Source organism: Hippopotamus amphibius, chromosome 5, assembly GCF_030028045.1.
Source record: "Hippopotamus amphibius kiboko isolate mHipAmp2 chromosome 5, mHipAmp2.hap2, whole genome shotgun sequence".
Taxonomy (NCBI): domain Eukaryota; kingdom Metazoa; phylum Chordata; class Mammalia; order Artiodactyla; family Hippopotamidae; genus Hippopotamus; species Hippopotamus amphibius.
This window is the reverse complement of record NC_080190.1, coordinates 171,594,612-171,621,486: the sequence shown is the minus strand read 5'-3', so window position 1 is coordinate 171,621,486 and position 26,875 is coordinate 171,594,612. Positions and strand designations below refer to the sequence as shown.

Here is a 26,875-nt window from a genome sequence, read left to right as displayed (position 1 = left end):
CTCGGAGCTCTTGCTCTTCTCCTTCAGAGCACTTTTTTACCATCTGCAAGAAGGAGTTGCAGGGATGGCTTGGTGTCTTGTCTCTCACTGACTCTCAGCTGCCAGAGGACAGGGCTGTGTCTCTGGCTGTGGCTGCAGCGCTGTTGCTAGTGGAGACAAGGTCGTGATACGAGGTCATCGGTATCCATGTGGTGGAGGCGTGTGTGTGGAGGGGTGTGGAGGGCAGGGAAGGAGGCAGGCTGCTTACTAAAAACACACAGGCACTTAGAAAAGAGTCAGTGCTAAGACATGGCTATTCCCTAGGGGCTAACTACAGCCGCGCCTCACTAATAAGCCAACTTCACGCATGAGGTGGGCTCTGGGACACCTGCTGAGCACCGCCTGGGTGGGTGCTGCACCCCAAGGCTGAGAGCAGAGAAGAATGGAGCGACTGCAGCCCCTGGGGCGCTCCCGTTCTGGGAGAACCCAAGGGAACCGGGCAGGGGCTCTGCAGCTGCCTCCTGGGCTCACGGCATCACCTCACTCGCCATGTTACTTCTGGTGCTTCTAAAACGGGGATGGTGATAGCACCAATTTTTATTATAATTAATAACAATGTAAAGTTACATGTCATAGAGCTGTGAGAACCTTTGTGGACATACTGTGTTGTATTGTATGTAATGTGGAGATACGGTTGTAACAGATGTCCGCTGTACTTACGTGTTGTGACTGTCGGTGTCAGGGTGGTGGATGACGTACTGATTAACATAAGTCCTTGTTCCAGTGGTCATAATCGGCAGTCTCTTCATCGGATGGTAAAATGCGCTAACGTGGAATGTGCCTGCTGGTGCCTGGCACGTGCTCAGTGCGTGTTGCCTGTTGCTGCGGCAGTGGTTTCAGCGGGTGAAGCAGTGTTGCAGCTTCCTTGAGGAGTATGCCCTTCTCGGAGGAGTCTGAACATTATGCTTAGAGGGACGTCCGTGCCAGTGCTGCTCGGGGCTGGTGAGGCTGCACGAGGCAGGTGTGGCCGAGGCGGTGGGGGTGTCTTGGGGAGGCTCCTCTCTGTCCTGGGCCACGGGGGCCATGGGGCAGAGACATCGTGCAGGGATTGGTCACAAGGGTGCCTGTGCAAGGATGTGGGCCAGCCAGTGCAGACCTTCTATAGCCTCCCCGATACTCCACGGAGCGAGCCCCGCGTGTCAGCATATCCGTCAGTCCACAGGACCTTCCATTGTGTTCCAGAAAGTTGCGCCCGCTGGGGGTGAGCTTTGAGTTAGAGATTACAAATTGATGTAGATGAGTGATGTAGCATGTGTTTCTCATAAAAAACCCTTCTTCGAATGGGAACAGATCTCTCTTGTTCTAAGTGACTGTTCCCGTCTTCAGTCCCAGTTGTTGGCTTGCACACTGTCCGAATTATTTCTAAACAAAGCCCCAGAAGGAACAAAGCAGACCTGTGAGTGCTGTAACTCAATAGTGTGTTCTAATTTGAAACAGACCTCTGCGTGGATGGGTCCGTGGTGCCTGGAAGGGGAGCATCTCTGTGTGTGACAAAGCCGCGTGGAGAGCTGGAAATCGACACTTCCAAGAAGCTCGTCCAGCTTTTTAAACAAGCTGAACCACTCAGCGTGTTAAAATTTCATTTAGCCTGTGTTTATCTCCCCAAAACATGTCACAGGCCACGGAAACGACTGTTTCTGAACTGATGTGTGGTGTCCTTTTATTCTGTCTCTAAAATAGCCACTAGTGGGTTGAGGTCCCCCCTCATCTCGGTTCTTTGGCTTTGTTTCTGGGCAGCTCAGGTGGCTGTTTCAGTGGTTGTGAAAGTGGGGCCGTGTGCTCAGAGGACCCCCCTGGGTCCAGGGCGGCAGCGAGTGGCCACCTGTGGGGCCTGGGGTCTAAGAGCAGGTGTAGGCAGCTGGCGGCGGCTGACCCCTGGTCGGCCGCTCCTGGGCCAGCAGGACCTGCGTCCCGTGTGGTACCCTGTCCCCACCCACTTTATAACATTTTTGCTTATTTTAAAAGTGGTTTGTTTTACATGTTTGCATTTAGCCAACCGGTACCTGTATGCTTACAACTAAAGTGCCATTTACAGCGTGATTACAGGAGTTAGGAAGCAATTACTTGTGGACTGTGCTGAAAGCACTGAATGAGTGACGGCAGGGACCTTCGGGGAGTGGCCACAGGTCCCTGTGTGGTAAGGGCGCTGCTGAGAACCACACACGTGAAGCCTGAGGCTCAGGAAGTGTACGTAGCCTGCGAGGTGCCGGAGGTCCGTTCAGGGATGCCATCAGCAGCTCAGTGGGCGTCCTGCAGGCTGTGTGCCAGGCACTCGGAAGTGCTTTTCATATTCAGACTTGACCTTCGGGGGACCTGTCCCCCTCCCCCTCCCCCCCATTTTGGAATTGAGGAGACTGAGGCACAGAGTGCAGGGCACACAGCAGGAAGTGCTGGATCCCTGACTCGGACCTGGGCAGCCACCTGCGGTCCTAGGGCCTTGACCCCTGAGGGCCCAGACAGGTGGGTGAACTGGCCGGGGGGCTGGTGAGCACATGGGGAGAGTAGCTGTGTGGCTTTGCCATCATTATGCAAACGTGCAGGACTTTGTAAGGGAGTTCTTTGTAGTAGCACACACTTCATTGCGAAATAAAAGGGAAAAATTGACTTCGCTTAAGTGGGTTTGGATTTTCCAGTCTTTTAATTAAAGAACAGTCCGTTGATTTTGAGGGGGAGGGCTGCTGTTTTGAATTAGTGAGTACTAACTGCTTTTTACTTCTGCTTTCTTTAAAACCATGGATTTCTGAGTCTGTTTTGGGCCACGGGGTGCCCTCTGGTCTCTCCCCAGAGGGCATTTCCATTAACCGTCCTCTGCTCACATCCCAGGCGTTTTCTTACGCAGCCCCTGCCGCTCCCTGGCGTCTGGCTGTTTTCACGTGGGTCTGTGAAGGGTGATGACCAGGATGGGGTGGTGGGGTGAGCGGGGCCTTGTTACAGCCCCGTCCCTCCGTCCCGGTGCTGTTCTCATCCTGTTGCGTCAGGATGGAAAGGGCTGCGCTCAGGGCGGCGGCCCGGGGCGCCTCCGCGTGCGGGTGCTCCGTGGCTCCGTTCACGCTGCTCTCCTTGGCTGGTGAGGCGGCTGTCCCCGTCGCCCCTTCATGTGTGTCTTCGTCACGTGTCGCCACGTTGAGAGCTGGTTCCATCGTGTGGTGTGTCAGTGCAGGAGTGGGAGGTGATGGGGGAGCAGGTGCCAGGGTTGTTTTGCTTGTTTGTTTGTTTTTAAGGTTAAACGGAGAAACAGGCGAAGGAAGGCAGATTGTGGGCGTCTGAGGGCCCTCAGGTGATCTCCCTCCTCCTCTGTAGCTCCGTACCCTGTGCAGACCCTGGGCGGGGGAGCAGCGGGCACCGGCCCCTGACCCTGCAGCCTGGCGGCCGTTGATGATGCTGTTGGCTTTGCTCACTCCACGTGGTGAAGAGCCTCTGTTTGCTCAGGCGTTGTCCCTGGTGAGATTTTATGTATTTTGAAGTGAATGATGTTTGCTGTCTCAGACTTGAGCACTTGATAAAAAATCGTTGTTTAAACTGAAGTCACTGGATACCCTTGGAGGTAGCATGATGATTTGCCAAACCTTCAAAAACAAGCAAACAGACAGAAGGACAGGGAGTGTGCGTGGTGCGCTTGTCCCTGTATTACAGGATCCTGAGCGTTCAGTACTCGCCCAGACTTTGTGTCCCCACCTTCCTCCCTGTCCCGGCTTGTGTGTGTTAGCAGAAAGCTGTTCATCCAAAGACGTTTGTGAATCCCTTACGTCTGCTGTTGTGCGTCATCTCATTTCCTTTGAAACAAGCGTGGGCTACTTCCATGTTTACCAGCGATTGATTCTGTGTTTATTCTGGTGATGTTTTCCGTGTGTGTCCGTCTCCCATTTTGGGAGCTCGTATCCTAGAGGGCGGCGAGGGAGTGCGGTCTTCCATCGCTCGGCTCTCATCCCGGCAGCACACGCGACGGGGTGACGCCGTCTCCGGTCAGCTGCCGAGAGGAGCCCTTGACAGCGGCCGGAGGCCCCCGTGACCTGGGATGGTCAGACCACCGCCCTCTCCTGTTGCTGTTGTTGTCATCTGCTGGGAACCAGGTCAGAAATGCCTGCCTTGCCTGCTGTACTAGTCAGAGTGTCTTTTGTGTCACCGACATTTGCCACTCTTGCCTTTATTCCTGGAGAAACGTGAGACAGAACCACTCTGGGTGACAGGCCACACCCGTAAGATGACAAATTCAGACGGTGGTTCTGAAACCTTTTTTTGTCAGGACCTCTTCGTATCTCCCATTACCAAGGCCCGCAGAGATCCTCTGTTTAAGCGGGTTATAGACTGTATAAGATGTTAGCATTGAGGGGGTTGAAAATATTTAATGCATTGTACCGACAGGAAATCTGATATGTATTAGTGCATCATATTCTTATGGAAGAATTGCTTAAATCTAAAAAAAAAAACAAAACTGTAGTGAGAAGAATGGTGTTACATTTTGGTGACTCAGGTTTGGCTCACCAAAGGCAGCCGCTGGTCTCTGCGCTCAGTCTGCTGGGACGTGCTGTGTTGGTGGAAGCGTATGAAGGAGACCTGGCCCCATGCCGCTCTGTGGCTGAAAGGGAGGAGTATCAGTGGCCCCGGCAGGTTGTGGGTGCTCTTCTTTGCCGCCACACCAGAGTGCGACACGTCGTAGTTTCTTAAGAGCTAGTTGCTGTGTGGGGTCCAAGACCGTACCAGTTGCAGCCTGAGTCGATCTGTAGCCGGCTGACTTTGGGACATCGTGTCATCACCGGAGGACGCTGGTGTGCCGAGCTTTCAGGTCTTCCAAACACAGGGAAGAATCACGTTTGGGGACGTCACCTCACCACTGCTCTTGCCACAAGTCTTTAAGTATTTGGAGGCTTTAAGCTCCTGGTGGCGAATACAAGTTTTTCACAATTCTTATTTTCACGTTAAAGCTTGAATTTTATCATTGCAGCAAATACCGGCAGCCATGTCCTTGAAGGGGCAGGCCCTCTTGGTTCAGTTTTGAGAAAGTGTCTGCCCAGCTGCCAGCTCCAGTCTCCATGGAGAAAGGGGCTCAGCTCATAGCTCACACTGGGACAGTCGCTCTGCCTGGAGATTCCGTCGTGTTTAGGGATGTGAGCATTTCCTGTTTCTCACACAGATAGTGAGAAGGCCTGAGAGTCAGTGTTTCGCGAACCCATTCTGCTGCTTTGTGAAGGACATCTCTAGGGGAACTGGCGTTTCCCCGTTGCGGCGATGGTGCCGGCAGGAGCACAGGGTGGCACCACCGCCTCGGTTGGCGCTGAGGCGCCTGCAATTTTACCTGCCATTGAACCATCGATGGGCAGCTGTCAGCACAGAAAGGGCAAATGACATCTCAGTGTTAGAGGAACACCGTTGGGAATCCCCTCAAAGGGTCTTAGGGCCCCCCCAGGAGTTCCCAAGACCACGCATGGAGAATTGCTGAGTTACAAGAATCCTGAGTTCTGTTCTGTTTCAACCTACCGAACGATCTGTATGTGAATACTTAATTCCACAGTGTGTTAGAGAGATGTTCCACTTTCATTAAATTGTATCATGATTTACAAGCACGCTTTAATAAAACTACCCAAGAAGACGGTCTGACATGGAGTCTGAATTCTCGCTTGTGTGGCCCTCCTGGGACTGCAGGAGGGCTTTGGGGCTGGAACAGCCCGGGATGGGCTGTTCCCTGGAGGAGGTGTGGGTGGGAGGCTGTAGGACTGACTGTGGGAGGGAGAAGGGTCCTCATCTCTGCTGCAGAAGGGAGTGGGGTCAGTGCTTTCTTCGGGATCTTGTGAAGCACTGTGGCTCTCCCTCAGGTCTCAGAGCTCTTTTTGAAAATAGGAGCTTCAGTGAGTGGTGGTTTTAGTTTGCTGAATTCTATTTGTGCTTTTTGTGAGGTGTGTGTGAAGGTTGTCCTGTTGAGAAAGCCGCTGTCTTTGCCAGCAGATGCTGATGGGTTTTTCTGATCATCTGAGTACACATCGAGTTGGGGTGTCCATCTAAGAAAGGTTATCCGTCTGGAAGTGCTTCCATTCCTGGCTGACATCCAGAATGAGGTTAAAACATTTTTGTGGGCCTAGGAAAAGACCCTCCCCTTCCCTGCCACCCGTTCTGCTTGTTCTTTATCACCACCGTATTTAAAAATAAAGTGTATCCCCACCTGCCCACTTGGAGATTTGTTGCCGGGGGCGTCTGGGTGACGCGCCATCGCCGGGCCACATCCTAGAGTGGTTTTTATGGGCTTTTGCTCGTGGCTTCTGACCTCTAGAAAAAATGTGAGTGAACGGTGTGACCTACAAAGAGAAAAGTGTCCTAATTGATTCCTAACCAGCGGGCAGTCACTTCCACGTGTGTGAAAATTGTTAGTAAAGAGTTGTGCCGACTTACCTGCTGTCGTGTCGCAGCCCTGGCCCCGGGACAAGGACAGAAGCCCCCATCTGCCACCAGGATCAGGGCTGTGTCCCCCGCTGCCCTCTGTGCTCCTGGCTGCTGTCACGGTCCCCGCCCGCCTTCCGTGTGTGGAGCACCTGCTCTGGCGCTGGGCCCTGTCCTGGATGCTGAAGAGAACGGGGACCGCAGCAGGTGATTCCTGCTCGCAGGGAGCGTAGGATCTGGTTGGGGAGACAGGCAAACGGTCAGTGAATGGCATGTGTCGTGCACTGGGCAGGAGCGGGGAGCAGCACACAGTCCCACACGGCACGGTCCCGCAGGGCTGCGGCCGGGGCCCTGCTGCGGTCACACTGCCTACTTGGACACAATCAAAGGTTGCCGGTTATTTATAGAACTCGTTCTAACCCCTGGCGTGGCGTCAGGACAGGGACCTCACCCGGCCCGCCTGGCTCCGCTCCCTGCTTTGCCGTCCGTGCCCTGCTCTGGCCGTGTGGCTCCATGGTCACGGTGCTGGTCCCGCCCACTTTTCTGCAGATGGAAGTTCCTTCTTTCCCGGATCTGCTCTAAACGGGGTTTCCGTGAACCCCTGCCTGACAGCCAAGTCAGAGCGCCTCGGGCTCCCACCTCCCACGGCCCCCTCGGTCTCCTGCCAACGCGGCCGCTTGTTTCCGGGAGTTTATCTCCTTCCCTTTGTGTTCTCCGTGACCTCGCAGGCCCATCTCCCCAGCAAGGGGACCAGCAGCCCATCAGGGAGCTCGTGGTCCTGCCCAGCCGGCACACGGTTGGCAGGGTCTGGTGGGTGTCAGCCCCTGGAGGGGGTGTGTCGGTGGGACCCGCAGAGAGTTGCGGTGTAGCAGGAGGCGCTGAGTGGGCAGAGGAGCACTGGATGCTGGACAGATGGACAGGCACGTGGACGGACAGACCTGGCCCTGGACAGGGGCTTCGAGATTGGCTCCTTTGATGTGCTGATCCTGCGTGGGGAGACCTTCCTTGAGGCCACTGTAAAGTGCCCGTTTTGGTGTTCAGACGTCCAGAACATTCTGTTCTGACCCAGCAGGTGACCCTGGTGTCACTTTTTGGAGCAACTGGAGGGCAGAAACCAGGCAGAGGAGCCCCTCCCTTACTGCTTCCGTCCGGTCCCTGTAGCATTTAGGACTCCTGGCATTTTTTAGGGCTTGCAGATTGCTGGCCCCAAAGCACAGAAGGTCTGCCGGCTGAGAGTGCAGGACTTGCTGGTTTTCCTGGCGCCTCTGCCCGCCTGGGTAGCTGAGAGCAGCTCTGCCTGGGTGAGGTTTCCAAATGACAAGCTGAGTGCCACCGGCCGTGACCTTCCCTCAGCCCTGCTGCGTGGCCTGAGCAGCTCCCAGGAGAGGGGACAAAGACTGTATGTTAGGGTCTCCACCGATGATTTGGAGAGGAGGATGAGAGGGGTATGGCTTCCCGGAGGGTGTGGCTGAGTAAGAACAGAAGTGGTGGGTCATTATTGTCAGAGACATGTAAAAACCCATTGGTTACCTCTGTCTTGTATGACCTAATATTCAAAAACCCAGCTTTATTTTCTCAAGACCTAGCTCACAAAGCCCCAAATTACTGCTGTATTTTTATGTGTGATAATTCACGCGAGTGTGTTCTCCACTGAAGACCCCAGAGGAAGTCCCAGTTCCTCTCCACCGGCTCAGGAGCTCAGTGCCGAGAAAATACATCCATTAAATGCGGTGTATATGTGTATGTACACGTGCATATATGTTTGTATATGTGTGTGTAGGTGCATACGATAACATATGACATAAAATTTACCATTTTGAAGTATACAGGGCATGAGGTACATTCACAATGTTTGCACACCACCACCTCTTACCTGGTCTCAAATTTTTTGTCACCGCGAACAGCTGTACCCACAGCTGTCACTCTCCATCCTGCGTTCTCCCAGCTGCTGGCAGCCACAATTGTGCTCTGTCTCAGTGTGTCTGCCTGTCCTGGATATTTCGCATGAATGGAATCATACGCGAGGTGGACTTCCGTGTCAGGCTTCTCTCGGCTAACAGTGTTCTCAAGGCTCATCCAGGTTGTAGCAGGTGTCAGTACGTCATTCTTCTCTGTGGCTGAATAATACTTCACTGTAGAGATAGACCACATGTTTTATCTGTTCATTTGTTGACGGAAATTTGGGGTTGTTTCCAAATATTAAATTTTAAATTGTAAGATTCCTAATTTGCTGTGCCTTCGAGCCTGGCCAGAAATAAAGCATGTGTGACTCTCTGTCAGGGACACACAGATCCACCTGGCTCACCTTCCGCGGTGTGCTGAGAGCATCAGCCTTTGGAGGTCGCTGCTGTTGCTCCGTGTTTGCGTGGTGGGAAGGGAGGGCAGCAGGTGGGAGCTACAGGTGTCTGTTTGTGGGTCTCGCTGAGCCCCTCTTAGGGGTTAGAACCTACCTGCTTCCTTCGGGGGAATTAAAATGTAGTTGACGTTCTGAAGGACTGTTCTTCAATGTTGTTTCTCTGTGTATATAATTATGGGGAAATCTTACCTTATTTTTAGTAAACCTTTCTGAGCTGTAAGGTGTTTGTTTGTTTGTTTGTTTTGGTTTTGGGGTTTTTTGGCCGTGCAGTGAGGGCATGTGGGATCTAAGTTCCTGGACCAGAGATTGAACCCACATCCCCTGCAGTGGAAGTGTGGACTCTTAACCACTGGACCGCCGGAGAAGTCCCAGCTGTAAGGACTTTTAAGTCAAACTGCGTGAGCGTGACTGAGTTATAAGCACAAGAAAGCAATGTATTCTGCATGATTTGTTTATAATATTGGTCATGTTTAGTGTGTTTCAAGACTTGCAGGCATGGAGTAGTAAACAGAGTGGGGGAAACAGTTATTTTTGACACTTTGCTTCGTTTTACAGGAGTTAATTGACATGCCTCTTTGCCGAGGACCTCCACAGGCCTGGTGGTTTTCCCTGCACGAGGTGGTTTAACCCGCCCATCTTCTCTTTGCTTCTGGGCTGACTCTGAGGCCTCTGAGCAGGGCTGTAGCTCTCCCCCGCCTCCTGGAAAAGTTCCCTTCCCTCAGCTCCGTCAGCCGTGTTTGTGGTGACTCATCTTCCTGTTCACGCCTGTGGTCGGGAGGAGGCTGCTGGAGGGCCTGTGGCCTGGACTCGAGCGCGGGGCGTCATCGGCCAGGGGCACGGCTGACTCAGAGCCGGCTGCCCGCGCTCAGCGGCTCCAGCACCACCCGTGAATCGCGGACCCTCCCCGGAGGATGCCCGTGCACTCCCCCACGCCGCGGTTCCAGGCATGCGTGCCCTCTGGTTCGAGCCGGTGGCCGGGCCCTCGTGCGTCCGGGCGGGGGGGGCTGCCTCTGCGGCTGGCTGCAGCCCCACTCACGTCTTTCCTCTGGGTAGCCCGCCCACGATGGTCACCCGTGCATTTGCGCCCTTCTCACTTCCTAACACGTATGAAGGAAAGTCTCGTGGTCCCTGTGTATTCATCACTCAGCCTCAAGAAGAGCCAACACATGGCCTGTCTTCCTTCCTTACTGGAACATTTTGAAAGCAATCCCACATCTCATCATTTACCCACACATACTACTTCTATGTGTGTCTAAAAGATGGGGACTCACTCTAGAAACAGGGTTAGAACACTGACTCTTGAGGAAAGGTGGCTCCTTATACAGTTAGTGCTCAGGCTTCCCAGAGGGAGGTTTTCTCTTGGCGTGTGTGCGTCAGTGTTTGTGCACAGAACTAGCTGTTGACTCCACCGCACCTGAACATTTACAGGTACTTGAGAGCTGATTCCCAGCTGCCTGCCCAGCAGAGGCCGCATCTGCTTCCAACGTCCCCCCCACGGCACAGGACGTGCACTGGCCGCGCGTGTTTCAGGAGTGGGTGTTTTCCATTGCCTCATTTGCCTGTCGCTCCCTGAAACGGTGGCTTATAACAGCATCGACCCTTGGCCTGAGCCTCCAGGCCTGCTGGGTGTGCCCAGGCCACCACAGCCTGGCTGGACAGCTTTGCCACCTCAGCTGGGTCCCCTCACGGGCCTGGACGGCTAGCATCCTCTGTGCTGTGCTGCGCTGGCGTCTCATCCCCTGAAAGGTAGGGGAGCAGCAGAAACACACAGACTCTTTTGAAACCCCACGTCGTTGTGGAACGTTCAGGGCGGGCCGTGCACCTGAGGTGGGAGGGACCCTAGGTGCAGACCATCAGCCCCGCCTGCACAGCTCTTTGTGGAGACAGTGTGTTAAAACGTGCTCCCTCGAGGTTGAGTGCATTTGTATGAAATGCCCGGGGCAGGTAAAAGGATTGAGGCAAAGCAATGAGTGGTTGCGGGGCTGAGGGTAGGAGGGAACGCTAGGGTGTGGTTTCTTCTCAGGGTGATGAGAGTGTTCTGGAAATGGACAGTGGTGCAGGTTGCTCAACATTGGAAGGTACTGAAAGCCACTGAACTGTACACTTAAACATGGTTAGGATGGTAAATTTTATGTTATGTGAATTTTAATATGGTAAAAAACCCACAAAAACTGGCCTTGACCTTTCATACGAATTCATGATCCCAGATTTCCAAACTTGGTGTTGAACTTGAAGGCGCTAGCATACTTCGCTTTGAGGCATGCCTTTTTGGTTGATTTGTGACCAGCCAAAAGTGACATTTGGGGTTCTACCTTAAGCTCAGTGCGGCCCACCAGGATGCAGGAGACCCCAACTCTTGTCTTCGCCAAGCTGCAGAGAGCACTGGGCATACACAGAGACCTGACGGATGTGGGGCCCAGAGGGGATGGGAAAATGCCACGGTTGTGTCATTTCTAGAAAACAGCAGAGCGCATCTGGCACCATCCGCCATCTAGGATACGGGCAAGTATCATTAAATTTCTTTTCAGTCTTCTGAAAAACTCAGAAACACATTTCTATTTATTTTAAGTTGTGAGCTTGTTTCTCTTATAGAATTGATTAAAGAGGCCCAATAGTCCTGGGGTGTTATCTGCTTGATTTTCAACAAATTTACCCCAATTAATGACTCTGACTCAAAAAAATTGTACCTCTACGGGATGCCATTATTCAGAAGTGACGTTTCAAATATCTAGTTGTACAGATTTGGGGCATTTTCCAATTTCTGTGGTTTGGTAAATTTGCTTTTTTAAGTGTCCCCTCAAGGAGCTGTGTTCCTTCCATGTGTGGGGATTACAGTGGAATTAGTGCTCAGCTGAATTGGATTGAGCCATGGGTATCGGCCGCAGAAGCCTCGCTAAAGTGTGCAAGGAAATTTTACATCTTAAAGCGAAAGCTTATTTTATTTAGTCTTTTCAGATGCTTTTCTTGGTATAAGGAATATTCTGGGATTTGTTTGGTAGTAGCACCATGATACTTGGTATTCAATGGGTGCCTTGTTTTATTAACATTAAAGTAACATTTCTTTTCAAAGTATGGTGATTACAATTTAAAATAAACATGGGAGTATTCTTATAACAAAATCTGAGTTGAAATACTTGGTTTCTAAATATATCACTTAGGAGAGGAAATATTTTTTTCTTTTACATTGACAGTGTTGCAGACATGACCCTGTAGATATCCAGGCTGGAAATACTTTGATGTGTAACAAGAAACCGTGTTTATCACAAGAGACGATATGGTAAAGAGAAGGCTGAAGTCTTCCCTCATGGTGTTTATTTTTAACCTCTGTTTTACTCTATTAAAAATAAAGAGACTCCTGTTCATTGTAGAAAACGTAGTGACTACAGAAGGATGTACATGGGTGGGTCAAAAATTATCCACACTCTGGCTGTAGAATTTATTTTAATTAACTTTTAGAAAAGACAAATACATCATTTTTCGACATAATCTCCTTGCTTTTCAATACACTTTGTCCGTCTGTCAACAAACTTTCATATTCCCTCATTAAAAAATGTTTTAGGGTGAGCTGTGAGCCACGCATGCACCACTGTCTTCACTTCTTCATCAGAAGTGAATCTTCATCCTTGTAGGGCTGCTTTCAGGGGACCAAACAGGTGAAAGTCCAATGGAGGAAGACCAGGACTACAGGGAGGATGCTTTAACACCTCAAAACGAAGTTTCTGCAGAGTGTCGACAGTGTGGGCAGAAGTGTGCGGACGTGCACACCCTCAGACCACAAAAAGACGAATCCCTGCACGTTGCTCTTTCGTGCACATCACAAGTGGGGCATCCATTTTTGCTCACACCACAGTCACAAATGAACTGATGTAACACAGCAGTGACTGGGGAGACAGAGCCTTGAACCGAGAGTGCTGATCAGACAGTGTGGCCAACAGAAGTTTTAATATAACTGGAGTGCGGATAATTTTTGACTCACCCTCGTGTTAGTTGGGGCACATGAATATTTAGATCTTAACTAGATCTAAACATAGCAGCTCCTGCAGGAATCCAAACCCGGTAGAGATTGGTTTTTGCTGTGTGAGAATTTCCAGGGGTGTGTGGGCTTCATGCTCTACTCCTGGAGGGCCCTGAGAGCCAGGCTGCGTGCCTCTCCACCCTGAAGGCGAGGGGCCTGGAGGGCTGGTCTGTAGGGTTTCCAAGGGTCCGCCCGCAGCCTGTCTCCTGCCTACACACACCTAACCCACCGTTGCCTGCACAAGCCAGGTAGCCGGGCAGCATATGCCCATTTGCCACAGAGAAACAGGCAGCCAGACCATGGCAGACAGCCAGCAGACTGCCATGGTGAGGGGGCGACAGGAAAATTAGAGTCTACCTGAGCTCATCCATCACAACCACTTGCTTTTTGCCAGGTGTTGCCCTGACTGCTGGGGTAGCACAGTGCACGCTGCCCTCGTCGGGTTTGCTTGGTACAGGGAGGGCTCGATATGGAACGTGCCAGGCAGCAGATGCTATAGAGGCAGATAGAACAGGAGGTGGTGGAAGGGCAGATGCTGTTTTTAAGCAGGTGGTCAGCAGGGGTCTAAGAAGGTGACACCTAAACAAAGACCTGAAAGAGGCAAGCCAGCAAGCAAGCCACAGGGATCTCTGAGGAAAGAGGGTTTCAAGCAGAAGAACTGGCAGGTGCAAAGGCTCTGGGGTGGGAGCCTATTGGGAAAAAGGGAGCAGTGGGAGATGGGAGAGAGGCCGGGGCAGTGGAAGGACTCCGGCTGTTCCTTTGATTGAGATGGGGGCCTCTGGGGGTTTGAGCAGTGACATTGTCTGCCCCCCAGACAGAGGGGACCTGTTAGGAGTTGTGGGATCATCCACTGGGAGATATGACAGCTTGGACAATGGAGATGGTGGAGCTGAAGGTACAGGTATTGAAAGGGGGAGGCAATATGGGTTAGATGTGAGGAACAGAGTTGGGTGACACCAGCACTTAGACCTGAGCAGTGGCCTCAGGACTGAGGTGAGGACATGGGGTGGGGGTTGTTAATAATGCAGGGTCGTGGTGACCCCGTCCTGTGGGTTCAGAGGACTCAGGGGGACCAGCTGGTGCAGAGGGGGGAGGGGGAGGGAGCGCCAGCAGAGGTTCCTGGGGAGCGGGTCCGGGGGATGGTGGGCTGGGCTGGGACAGGCAGAGCCCAGAGTGCCTGGTCACGGAGTGCCTGCTGGATGGCCAGGCGGTGGTGTTGAGAGGGGAGCAGGGGGCTTGTGCGTCCTGTGAGCCAGAGGAGTCCAGCGGAGGCCAGAGCGCCGGCAGCTGCGCCACCAGGCGTGATCGCCGGGGTGCGCTGTGGACAGGTGCGCGGGGCAGACCTGGTGTACAGGGCTGAGAGGGCAGGGAGGGCGTGCGGGAGGAACTGGTGCGGACAGAGGAGGCGCCGCTGGGGAGCAAAAAGAGAAGCCGGAGGCAGCAGAGACTTTGTGGAGGAGGAGCTGCTGATAGCGGGGGGGGGGTTGATGGGGCAGCGTGGGGACCTTGCCGTGGTGGGGGCGCAAGCCCGACTGGGGAGAAGTAGGAGATGAGCAGCTGCCCCCAGTTGGTGGGTAGTTGGGGGAGGGCCGAGACGGTTGTGCTGCTGAGGCTGCTGAGGGCTCCCTCTCCGAGAACACCTTCATCGTCATTTTTAGAGAAAGTGTCTCTGAGCGCACATGGGTAGGTTGGGAGTCCTTTTCTTTTAGCGAGTCGATGTTCTTCCTCTCTTCTGGCCGCAGGTTGTTGTCCGAGTCAGCTGTCTGTGGTTGCGTTACCGCTGGCCTGTGTTTTTCTCTCCCGTGTCTTATAAGAGCTCTTCTCTTTGTCTCGCGGAAGATGAGAGTCATCCCCGCACACGCGTGTGTGCTCTTGGGGGAGAGCTGGCGCAGGGAGGATCTTGAGGCCGACGGAATGGGCGGCCCTGGCTTTGGCCGTTGGTCTGTGGCGGTGGGGGCGGGGGCTGGTCCCGGTGAGGCCCCCCACGGCTTATCCTGATAAGGTGAGACGCACAGAGTCCCCGGGGGTGGGGGGACCGTGGGCGCTCCCTCCTGACGGCCGTCGTTCCCTCTGCAGAGAGCCAGAAGCTGGGGCTGGGGGGGGTGCAGGAAGAAGGTGCCGGGGTGTGGGCGGGTGCGGGCCCCAGGAGTGCGTGCAGGGGTTGCTGGGAGGCTGGTGGTCACAAGGGTCTGTGGACCCAATGGCAGGTGGTGTCTGCCCCCATGGGGCTCCGGTCAGACCAGCGTGGCATCAGCCGTGGGCCCCAGGGGACCCCGCTCTCCCCGAGCTGACCGGCGTTGCGATCTGCCCTCTGTGGCTCAGCGGCGGCCTGCCCCGGCCCGCAGTGTCGCGAGGCCTGCTGCCCCCAGGCCTCAGCTGCTTGGCCGCGGGAGGCCTCTCCTGGAGGCGGGCTGTCTGTGCTCTGGGCACCTGGCGCCCAGACGTGTGCCGTCGACCCCTGACCCGCAGCCCCCGGTCCTTTGAACGGGAGCGTGACCCACAGGGGACGCCCCCCGGAACCTGCCTCGGCTCCGCCAGCCTTTCTCGGAAGACGCACACGGCGCCCGTTTATCGCGACAGGACTGAGGAGCAGGTGGCACTGCTCACAGATTGGTGTCTGTCCCTGTGGTCTGTTGCTGCCGGTGGCCTCTCTGGGTGGGGTCTGCGCCCGGCTCGGCGGGCAGGGTATCTCTGCTCCGAGCGGCCTCGGTGGGGAGGGAGGGCGGTGGCTCCGGGCCGGGACCGCCTGGGGACTTCTCCTCCACGGGGGCCTCTCCCGTGGCCCGGGCTGGGTTCCCCGAGGAAGGGGGTCGGGAGGACGTGTCTGGAGAGCACCCATTTCCAGAGGGGGGTGGAAGTGCCTGGCCTCACAAGTCTCTGGAGTTACTTCCCCTTCACACCCGACGGCTGATCCAAGCCGTCGCACGTCTGCCCAGGCTCACGGGAAGGGGGTGTGGACCCTGTCTGTCAATGGCAAAGGATGTGGGCCTTTTTACACCGCTCATGTCAGGTCCTTCCAAAAAACTGGACGCTGAAGCAGCAGCCTCGCGGTTGGCTCTGGTGTTGGAGACGGCCATCGGATGCCAGGAATTCCTCAGTGACAGCCTGTGGGAAGGACTGATCCCGTGTGCTTGGCTCCACGTCAGCACACGTTCTAGTAGCGAGTGACTCCTCGTCCGTCCAGACGGCCCCCCTGTCCCCGCTCAGCCGGCTTGGCTGGAGGGGGGGTGCAGGTCCCGCCCATGCCGCCGGCTGTGGGACCTCGGGCAGGTCACCTCACCTGCCAGTCTCTTCTGCACAGTGGTGATAATCCCTGCCTTGCAGAGGTGCTGTGAGCGTTACAGAAAACGTGAGGTGCCGGTGGTCCAGGGCCTGGGCGTGGCCTTGTCGAGTTCCGCAGTGCACCTCTGCACAGAGTTCTCACATGAGACAGCCTCTCAGGATCGGGTTTCCTCTCCTCCGGATGAGTGGACGTTTCTGGGGTCTTTAAGGCCCCGTGACGTGTGCTGCAGGCGTCTGAGTAGAGCGATGGTGGAGGCTGTCTCCGAGGGCAGCACTAATTAATTGAACTATCTTTCAGGTCAGTTTTATGCCTGCGCCTCTTTTGTACCTTACAGTTTGATGTTGTTTATAGACGGTGTCTTTGTAAATTAACTTTCCTAATTAGTAGTTGCTCACACATAGGAATGCAGTGGATTTCTGGAGTCTTCTTTCCTGCAAGCGTGTTGAGTTCTCTTTAGTTCTAATAGTGTCTGTGGATTCCGTCTTAACTTTGTGTAGGTGGTCATGTTGTCTGTGTGGCAGTTTTGTGTCTCCATTTCCAGTCACATCGCCTGTTTCTTCTCCTTCTGTTACTGCGCTTGCTCAGATCTGTTCAAGTGGTGACTCCAAGCCTCGCTGTTTGGTTCTGCCCTCAGCATTGCTGTGGAAGTGCTGTTTCCAGGAGGTTTTTATTAGATAATCTTTGTCAGGTCCAAGAAGTCCTTTACGCTAAGTTGGAAGGGGCCTTTGTCTGTTTTGTTTGTTTTTATTTTCTAAATCATGACAGGATCTTGTTTTCAAACAAGCAAAAACTTATAAGCCATGTAAAGAAGGTCTGTAGATGTGCCACCAAGTTTAAAGAAATCGCGTTAAAATGGTTCGAAGTGCTAGGACCACCTTTATGTAGGTGTTAAATGTCTCAGACCTCCCAGGCAGTGTAGCTTCAGGGCCCTGCAGGTGCAGACTTGAGGGCAGAGGCCGCCCCCGCCGGCCCCACAGCTGCGCCCCCTGTGCCCCGGCTGGCCTCGGGGTCTTCACTGTCTCTAAGACGTGAGGCCTCGAGATCCTGCCCTCTTTCGCTCCAGATCTCCGCACGCCTGCCTCCCCGCTGTGTGACCCTGATCGTCCATCCCAACCCATCCCGGCTGTGAAGTGGTGCCAGCGGTGGACCGCTTTACAGAGCTCTCCGTGCCGGCTGAGAAAATGAACCCCGTGTGCGCATTCACACGGGCCTGTCAGTGGGATGACGGACATCGTTACAGACGCTGAAGGCCGAGGCCTCACCTAGCCTCGACTCCCTGCAGGATCCCACCACGTGCTGGGGAGGAGACGTGAGTCAGCCCCAGGCTGGTGGGGAGACCGACATCTCGGCCGGCAGACCGCCTGAACGCAGGGTCACGTGGGCCTGGCACGGGACGCGTACGCAGTGGGATAGAAACATCACAAGGTTAGAGGCAGATTGGGGGAAATGTTGGGTTATTATCGCATTTCTCTAGTTGAGCAGACAGAGCAAAGGCAGAGCCGTGGGGAGATGTGCAGTAAGGTGGGCTCGCGGGCCCTGGAGCTCTGACTGCAGGATTTCCCGTTTTCAGGGGAGGAAGCGAGGAACAACTCACAGAGAGGGTGAGGAACGCACTCAGAGCAAGGGAAGCGGAGCTGAGGGTGTGAGAGCAGCCTCAGCAAGGAAGGAGGAAGGGCTGGGCCTCCCCTTGGGTAAAATGATTACAAAAGATAGTGGGTTAAACAGGAGGAAATGTAAAATCACTCCAGGTGAAGATTTCAGCAGTGTTTGGTTTTACAGTTGATTAGAAGGAACTGCTTTGGAATGTCACACCTCTGGGGACCAACCCGAACTTCTGCTTGGTTGAGTCCTGCTGCCTTGGTCCAAGATACTTCTTTTTGTGCAGTGACTTCAAAACATCTGGCCATCACCCCTGAAGTCATCCTCCAGGTGGGGACAGACTCTGTTCCCATAAGGTCAGATGTGGAAACCCTGGAGTACGTCCCTCTCCCACTGGTGTTGCCATGTTGGGTGGCTGAACTGCCTTGTGGACACTGGGGCCTGTCCATGCTGTCCCATCATGTTCCTTCCTCCTCCTCCTCCTCTTCCTGTGCTGGACCACGGAGAATAATTAACTTGGTGGTGGACAGATGCCCTGCAGCCTGGGCATCCAGGGTCACCTTTCAGTTCCCCAGATGGGCAGGTGGCATGGCACCTTGGTTCTCAGTGACAGGTGTGGGTGAGCAGCCACCAAGCTGGTAGAAATAGACATTTACTCTTTTCAAGGCAGGCAAAAGGCTGAGACTTCACTCGGTAGCCCTATGGGACAGAACTAAAATTGTGGGTTTTTTTCCTTCTTTTTTTGTTTTGTTCTGTTTTTTTAAATTAATTTATTTATTGGCTGCATTGGGTCTTCGTTGCTGCACACAGGCTTTCTCTGGTTGCGGCAAGCAGAGGCTATTCTTCATTGTGGTGCATGGACTCCTTATTGCAGTGGCTTCTCTTGTTGCGGAGCACGGGCTCTGGGTGTGCGGGCTTCAGTAGTTGTGGTATGCGGGCTCAGTAGTTGTGACTCGTGGGCCCTAGGGTGCAGGCTCAGTAGTTGTGCCTCACGGCCTTAGTTGCTGCACTGCATGTGGGATGTTCCCGGACCAGGGATCGAACCCATGTTCCGTGCATTGGCAGGTGGATTCTTAACCACTGCGCCACCTTGGATGTCCCAGTTTTTCATTCTTTGATGTCATTTTTATCTTCCTGATTCTTTTTCTCTGAAAACTCATCAGGCCTCACAGGTACTACTGGTAGATCAGGTTTTAGTGGATTTGCATTAGCTGGAGCTATGTGAATGCTAATTTATCCTTAGTCCATTACCGAAATTAAACTTAAGGCTTGAAGTCAGGAGGTGGTTCCCAGGGAAAGGGCCCTGGCTTGGAAGCCGGTCAGCGGCCAAGCCTTTACTGCCCGCATAGCAGTTGGGGGTGTGTGTCCACCGGCCCCGCTCTCCTGCTGCTCACCTGCGTGTGTGCAGATGGGACTCGAGTAGTTAATGGAGTGGTACCTGCTCTGAGAAGGTGAGGTGTGTTCTCTGTGTTGGGTTTTCTTTTACATTAAAAAAAAAAAAAAGAAAAAAAGAAAGAAATGTCGCCTGCCTGTGGGTGGCCACCTGCCGTTTGGTGTCACTGCTCCAGTGAGTCGTGTGCTACGCGTGCGAATCTCACCCTGCATCACGCTTCCCCAGAGCATGCCCTCCAACATCCAGCGGAATCCCCTTGTGCTTGCACATAAACAGGTGGTGGTTTCTCGCCACCTCAGAAGTTGATTCAGCCGGCGTGGAGGGCGAAGGGGTTTCCCGGCCTGAGTCAGAGCGCTGAGCCGTGGAGCAGGCCCGCCCCGTGTGCTGAGGGCCGCGTCTGTAAATGGGCAGAAACAGATCTGAGTTGATTTTTTTCTCGTGTTCAGTTCCAGTATGGGTTCCCTTTATCTGGGCTGTAAAACCCAAACTGTGGCTTTAATCTTGTGTTTCAAACAACATGTGTGCAGGCAAGTTCAGAAGCACGTGGTGAGCTTTGGGACAAGGACACCAAGGTTTACACCCTGCCCTGGAGGGTGAGTGCCCTTTGGTGGGTCCCCAGGCACTGCCCTGCACCTGGGGTCCTTCCAGGCCTGCTGGCTGCAGAGAGAGGCGGTGGCTGGCCCATCTTCCAGACGATGGAGCTGGGTGCCCTCTGCCTGCCGTGGGCCAGGGGCTTAACCGTCTCATCTCACGCTGTCTGTAAAACGCAGGTGGAAATCTTAACAGGCCTGCCGCAAATCCTGAATTAGGCAAGTTTTAAAATCAGTGTGGACATCTATTAAATGGGGGTAATGACTGTGCCTACATCTTATAGGTTTTTTAAAAATTAGCTTTATTATTATTTTTTCAATAAAATATATAATATGCCCACTTAAAAAATACAGAGGCGTAAAGAAGACTAACCATACTACGACCATTTGGGAATAATAAATAAACAATAAATAACAAATAAATAATCACTGTTAATATTTTGTTTTTTAATCCTTCCATGAATTTTCCCATTCATCGACCAAGCACATGTGTTGTGTGTGCGCATTTGTAAGTGGAGGGCAGATGTGATTGCATCAAACACTATTTTGGAAGTTTCTCCTACTTGGACATCTTTTCCACGTAATAATTATAGGTGTGTTGTGTCAGGAAATTACGGTGATGGTTTACTTAACCAGCCCTTCCCTGATGGACATTTACATCATTGTCCGTGCTCTTAGGTGTAGGTGTCTGAGTATTTTAGGGTAAACACCTAAATGTTGAGTTATTAGATCAAAAGGCACATGATTCTAAAAGATTTTTGAAACATACCTTCAAAACCACCTAGTTTGAATAAGAGTAATTTTTTTCCCCAAAGCTCTTATAAATGCCAGGTGGGCACAAAACTTACAGGGTTTTGTTTGTTTTGTGTTTCTTTGACTAAAGTCTGATTGTATTTTCTCTGTTTGTTGGCTACTAGAGTTTCCTATGTGCACTATCCATTCATAGATGTTGCCCAATTTCTAGTTGGAGTTTTAAGTCCTTAGAAATTTAAACTCTGTATCCAGGTTTATGTTTTTAGGTTTATGAGTTTATTATGTCAAAATTTTCTGAATTTATCCAGCGATTAGAGAAGTCTTAAAAAATCTCATGTACTCAAGCCTGCCTCCTGTGACCTCTGCTTTTGGCTTCCACCCCATAATTATAAAAGGTTATTCAACTTTAATATATTTCTTTGGATGTTTTTATTTCACTTTACAATGTCTATAGTTTGCACCCATTTGGAATTTTTTTTTAAGAAAATGTGAGGAAGCTCTCCTTAATTTTTTAATATTCAGAAAGCTCTTCCTGTCCTCCTGTCCCGCTCATGGACATGCCACCTTCTCCCGCCCTGACCTGTCCTGCGGCCCGCTTCCGGCCTCTCTCGTTTCTGCCTGCCCCGTTTTGAGGGTGAACGTCCTGAGAACAAGGTAGTCAGGGGTTCTCAGGAGATGCCCAGTGAGTGGAGTCAGGGAGCCAGTGTGTGGGAGCGCTCGGCACGGGGCCGGGCACGCAGATCTCGGGAAGGCAGCGAGCACCGTGCAGCTTGGCCTGGTGGCGAAGCTCTCATGCCGTGCGGGCAACAAGACGTGTGTCTGAGTCCCAACTTGGCCTGTCCATCACCTTCTGATCGCCTCCGTTTCCCGTCTGTAAAGCAGGGTCCTTCTGCCTCACCCGGGTGAGGACTAGACAAGATGATACACATGATACACAGCGTGTGTGCCTGGTGCCCTAGGGGTGGCCGTTACTTCCTGGATGAGTGTGGGAGCTTAAACACATGTTGCAAAGAGAAGTCACACGTTTTCTGTAGGTACCAAGAGGTGTTCTAGGTAACTAGGATGAAGTAGTTAGTGTGCAAGGGCACTAAATTGAGTTTTCTGAACTTTCCCAACTGCTTTAGAGGGATGATATGTTAGATTCTTGTATGTTTGGGGTGATGAAAAGGATTTAGGTTCTTTGGAGAAAAAGACTTTCCTGAAGTACAAGAAATGTCACGTGAACTCTTCCGCAAGGGAGGCTGGGGAGTGGGGGGTGGCATTGGTGGAGGCTCCGTGGGGACTGCTTTGGTTGGGGGGCACGGTGCCCCCCGTGTGGCCCTGGTTCCTCACCTGTGGGGGGACGGCGATTGGGGTCCGAGAGGATAGATATGAGGACAGTGAGGAGGCACCTGAGGTCTTATGCCCAGAACGTAGCAGGTGCTTGGTCAGTGCTGGCCTCTTGAGTTGAGATGGGGAAGGCTGCTCACCAAAGACGGAGTGATAGCCTTCACGTGAACGCCTCGTGTTCTTGCCCTAAACACTTGGCATTGAGTGTCATAAATCAGTAAAGGCGTTTCGACTAAGAGTTAGTGTGACGACACTCGGAATATTTTGTTTTCATCCGTTCATTCGTTTGTTCATTCATTCAGTAAACAATTGCACCAAACCAGGCATATTCTCTGCCCTGGTGATGCTGACGTTCGTGGGAGAGGCAGTTACTAATCAGAGGATCACAAAATAAATGTGAAATCAAAACTAGTAAGCGCTGCAGAGAAGTGTGTGGCAGAAATGCACATGTAAGATAGTTTTCCTGTTTTCACAGGGCTTTTTTGTAAAGCACTTCCAAATTTTCTGACAAACACTTGAAAGACCCACTAGTCCACAATAGTGTCACATCAGCCATTGGGGGGACCTTTCTATGGGAGGTTATTTACATTTTACAAGTATTTCTTTAATCTTTTCTTGTACTTTTTATAGTATTTCTAATATTGTTGAGTAAAGACAGATGGTGAATCAGAGGGGACATTTTTAACTGAAGAGGGAAAGTTTATTAAAACATTTTTTACGAGGAGAAAAAGCTTTCTTTTTTCAGATCACAGGGGTGGCTTTGGGGACCATTCCTCAAAGAAGACGGTGTTTTAAATGCTGGTTGGAGTTTCAGGTTGAACCACAAAAGCCCACTTAAAAACCCACTGTAGACAAAGTTCTTTGAGTTTGCAACAAAAATAAAGACTAATCTTGTCCACTGGCACGAGGGCAGCCGGGTGCTTGTCTCGTAATTAATCCTCAGTGACGGTCCATCTCTCTGACTCATGGCCTCTTCCCGTGCAAGCTGCATGCTCCCCTGGAGAAGGTTGCGGGTCAGCAGCGGTCCTGGCGCTGACCTGGCTGGGCCTGCGGGGCCGGCTCTCACCTGGGCACACCTGCCCCCAGGGTCTGCTCCCTGTTCAGGCTGCCTTCGGGGCCCTTTCTTTGCATGTTACCAAGAACCAGGCTGAGACAGGGGGAACTTCCAGTGAGAGAGGAAGATGTGAAAGGCTTACAGGAACTGGCCCGCGCGAGGATGACACATTTCCAGAGAACAGCTCTGCAGCCCACGCTGGCTGCCGTCCTTGTGGGGCCTGTCCCCACCCCCTCCCGGTCTGGGGAGGCTGCCCAGAGCGTCGCCGGGCTCTGCCCAGCCCGCCCTTCCTCTTCACCCGTGCTGACCAAGCCTGCCCGAGGGCGCAAGGAGGAAGCAAAAGTCCTCTGGGGGCTGGGGGTGCAGGGGAGGGGCTCCTGGTCCCAGCTGGGCCCTTCAGGCCTGGGGGCGTCAGCGGGGGCCTGATGGTCAGCCTGGCCGTGCAGAGTCCCTGGAGCCTCTGCGCTCTGGGCTGTGTGCTGACAGTGAGCATCCCCCTGTCTCCGAGCCCTGCCAGCCCCCGAGCTGACTCTAGTCGGTGGGGCGGCGGGAGTGAGGCCTGGGCCAGGCAGGAGGCGGCTGTGCCGCGGCCTGGAGTCCATCCCGGCTCCGCTTGGCGGGGCGCTCGGGCTGGACGTGCATGCGGGCCAGTGTTCCTGGGTCTTGGCATCTGGCCAGGCCGTCCGTTCCTCCGGAACCTAGCTGGGTTTGGTTTGTTTCTCTGCTCACAGTTGGCTGTCGGCCGCCCGGGCGAGCGTGGCAGTCGTGTCGGTGGTGTGACGGTCTGACCTGCTCTCCGGCTGACAGCAGGTGTGCCCCTCTGCATACAGAGTGCACGTCCTGAGACTGCTTCCACTCACCTCGCCGGGAAGGCTGCTGTGTCGGTTTGGCGCCGCTCAGTCAGTTTCCTGGCCCCAGGCGAGACCTGCCTGTGTCAGCAGCAGGTGGATTTGGCCAGTGGCATCCGTGTGTCCTGGTTTCAGCTGGAGAGTGCCAGTCAGATGGCATCTGCTGTCTGGTCTGTGCCCCCGAGCTCTTCTAGCCCACGAGGAGACCCAGGGGTGGAGGCACTCAGATCTGAGGAGTGGTCCTGCTTGGCCACTGCCTGGCCCGGGGAGCCTGACACATCACTCGTCCCCAAAGCCTCCGTACCCTCCTCACAGCGACGTCCAGAAAGCATAAAGAAGGTGACGTCCACACCCAGCGTGGCCTCAGGCGTGGTGTGGAAGGATTGGACAGCCCTGAGCTGTTTATATCACTTTCTTTTGCCTTCCTAGTTTCTGGCTGTGATACCCAATATAATGAACGGGGATGCATGACTTTGAATTCTAACACTTACTCTGGGATTCTGGAAAGAGCTTTACAATAGCCTCCTGGTATTTGGGTGGCAGACGTTTAATCCCAACACCACTAAGACGCCTCACTTCCTGGAGGAGTACCCTGCCCTCCAGCCTCCCAGCAAGGCTGTAACACACACACGTTCAAGTAGCACAGAACAGCCAGTGAGTACAGAACGGAACCTTTGGTTCCCTTGCCAATAACCAAAGCTGCTTAGTTTAAGAGCCAGGATATTCGTTTATTTATTGACTCTGTAATTCAGACTTTTCTTAAGGAACATTTCAGTCACCCAGGAGTGAACAGTCATGCAGATCTTTTTGTTTTTGAAGGTCAGATAACTCATAGTAAGATGTGGCGGAAGGAAGACTGTCGGGTGGGGGTGGTGGCAGGCGGCGCTGTGCCCCTTCTGGGAAGTCCTGGTGGTTGTCCCTCGGTGCTTTTACTGTTTCCTGGCCCCCAGGCCTGTCTCAGAGATGTGGCCTCAGCACCTGCCCAGAGCCGGCTCGTAGTTGATAACTCAGAGCAGGTGGGGGGTGAGTTACTCTCTCCTCTGGGTCTCCAAGGTTTTCCAAGGTGACTTCTGGCTCTAGGTTCTGTGATTTATTTCAAGCCGTCTGTGGTCAGAGATGCTGTTCTTGGCCCGATGGTGTAGGCTGGCGCCCAGACCTTTGTGTTTGTGCTTGTAACAGCAGACGCACCGTGAAGGCTGGAGTAGAAAGGGCAGGGGCAGAGGCTGAGGCTGATTCCAGATCCGTGTGCCTGACCTAATGTGGTTTGCAGTTTTTTTGAAAATTCAGTTCCATGTGCTTCAGTACTTAGAAAATAGCAGACCTGAAGAGCTTCTCTGAACAATGATGCCTGTCCCCTTGCTCAGCCCGGGACAGCTTGATGTCCACGCTGGTCATCGGGGAGACTCGCCTTGCTTCTTCCCAGGATCCGCTTCTGTGCCCTAGGTGGACAGCGGGCAGAGAGCCGTGAGGCCCTGGGGCGCTCTTGTCAGGCCTTCTCAGGATGTCTGATTTCTGACTCCCAGCTCAGCCGCGTGGTGGGCGGCCTGTGTGATGAGCAGAAGCCTGAAGAGCCTGTTGTCATGGCAGCCGGTAAATCATGAGCTCACATCACATCAGGGATGGGTGATCGCAGGGCAGCCATGGAGACAGGCCCCCGTTGGCCTGCTGGGCGTGGTGCTGTCTGCAGGGCTGTTCCTGGGGGAGGCATGTCAGACCTGCCCATCCTTCATGTCGCCACAGAAACCACGGAGGTTTTGTGACATTAGCAGCAGCCCAAACACCCTCTTCTCAGCTTAGAGATGAGGCCACCCTGTCCCCTTAGAGCAGGTGGTTCCCACAAGTGAGTGGTCATGAACCTCTCTGTCAGTCTGGTGATGCCTATGGACAGATCCCTTTCCAGAATAATGTTTTTTTAAGGCAAGGAACAAAATACATAGGATGACGAAGAAAACTGGTTGTATTGAAATAGTTCTCAAAATACCAAAACAAAAGGGTGACAATGTAACAAATGGGTCCTTTACCACATTTAATAACAAGGTCCAGCAGCAGGTCTAAAATATCATGATTTTGAAGTAGCAGCAGGTTTTAAGCACGCTTTGTGGGCCTGTGACTGCTGTCACGTGACAAGGGGGCCCTGTGCTCTCTGCTGTCTGGGTGCACAGTCAGACCTCAGGACGCGGCAGCGGTGATTACGCTCTCAGATGCTAATTGAATGCACTTGGTGAGGCTGCATTGTTAGGCACTGTTAGTGTATCTCTCTTACTAATTTTGTTTGCATGTTTTTAAAAAAGATATTTATTATTTGTTTGTTTATTTGGCTGCGTCTGGTCTTAGTTGCAGCGCACGGGCTCTTTCACTGTGGCGCGTGGGCCTCGTTGCCGCACAGCACATGAGATCTTAGTTCCCCGACCAGGGATCAGACCCACGTCCCCTACATTGGAAGGCAGATCCTTAACCACTGGACCACCAGGGAAGTCCCTTGTTTGGTTTAAACTTGTCTACTCTCACAGAAGGGCTTGAGGCAGCTCCGCTGGTGGAAAACCTCACCTGCTCTGAGGGCAGCAAGACCTGGGTTTTGAGTCTCAGCTTTGCCTGTTAGTCACCCTCTGACATAATAGGTGATTTAAATTTTCTTTGTATGTTTTGATAATCAAAGAGAAGGCTACAATATAGGAAAGATTCACCTGGTCTGCCCGCGTCTACCTACCGTGGTCACGGGCAAGGAAACAAGGCGGCTTCCTTGAGTGGAAATCACCCCCAGGTGCCGCTTTAGGAAGTGCCCTGTGATCTCGTCCGTCCCCACCGCGAGCTCTCGGTTACCTGGCACATCTGGAAGGAGGCCACACTGCCTTCTCTTGCAGGGGGTTGTGGGGTCCTGCTGGTGCTGGTCCACATAGTCAGCAGTCGCAGGGTGTCTCCTCGGGGCTGTGACCTGGGCCCCCAATTCCGGGTGGGAGAGACGAGAGGTGTCTGTGTGGTTTTGTGTCCACGTACCTCCATCCCTTGCAGAGGGCTGGGGTGAGGGAACCGCTCTGGCGAGGGGCAGGTGTCCAGCAGCCCTGCACTGGGACCCTCCTCTGACAAGTCGATGACAGTGCAGACCTTGTGGGGCAGTCTCTGTGGGGGGGGCCAGCGCAATGACAGGCTCTCCTCCCGTGGAATCTGTTGAAAGCGCTCTGGTTTCTATGACCTGGTTACTCATACAGGAAGTCGATTACTCATTCACTACGTTTCCCTTTCACTGATT

General features: G+C 53.2%; 1 protein-coding gene across 4 annotated transcripts in view; it reads left to right on the top strand.

The window, feature by feature from the left end:
- Positions 1 to 26,875, top strand: part of AGO2 (argonaute RISC catalytic component 2) — a 90,786-nt gene that overhangs the window by 15,788 nt on the left and 48,123 nt on the right. Inside the window, exon 2 of one of the 4 annotated variants that reach the window (XM_057734223.1) lies at positions 17,126 to 17,371. The exons of 2 other annotated variants lie outside the window; for them this stretch is intronic. The gene's annotated coding sequence lies outside the window, so the exon portion shown is untranslated. Of the gene's footprint in view, positions 1 to 17,125; positions 17,488 to 26,875 lie in introns of those variants that run through there. One more of the 4 variants, XM_057734224.1, reaches the window with a different exon arrangement.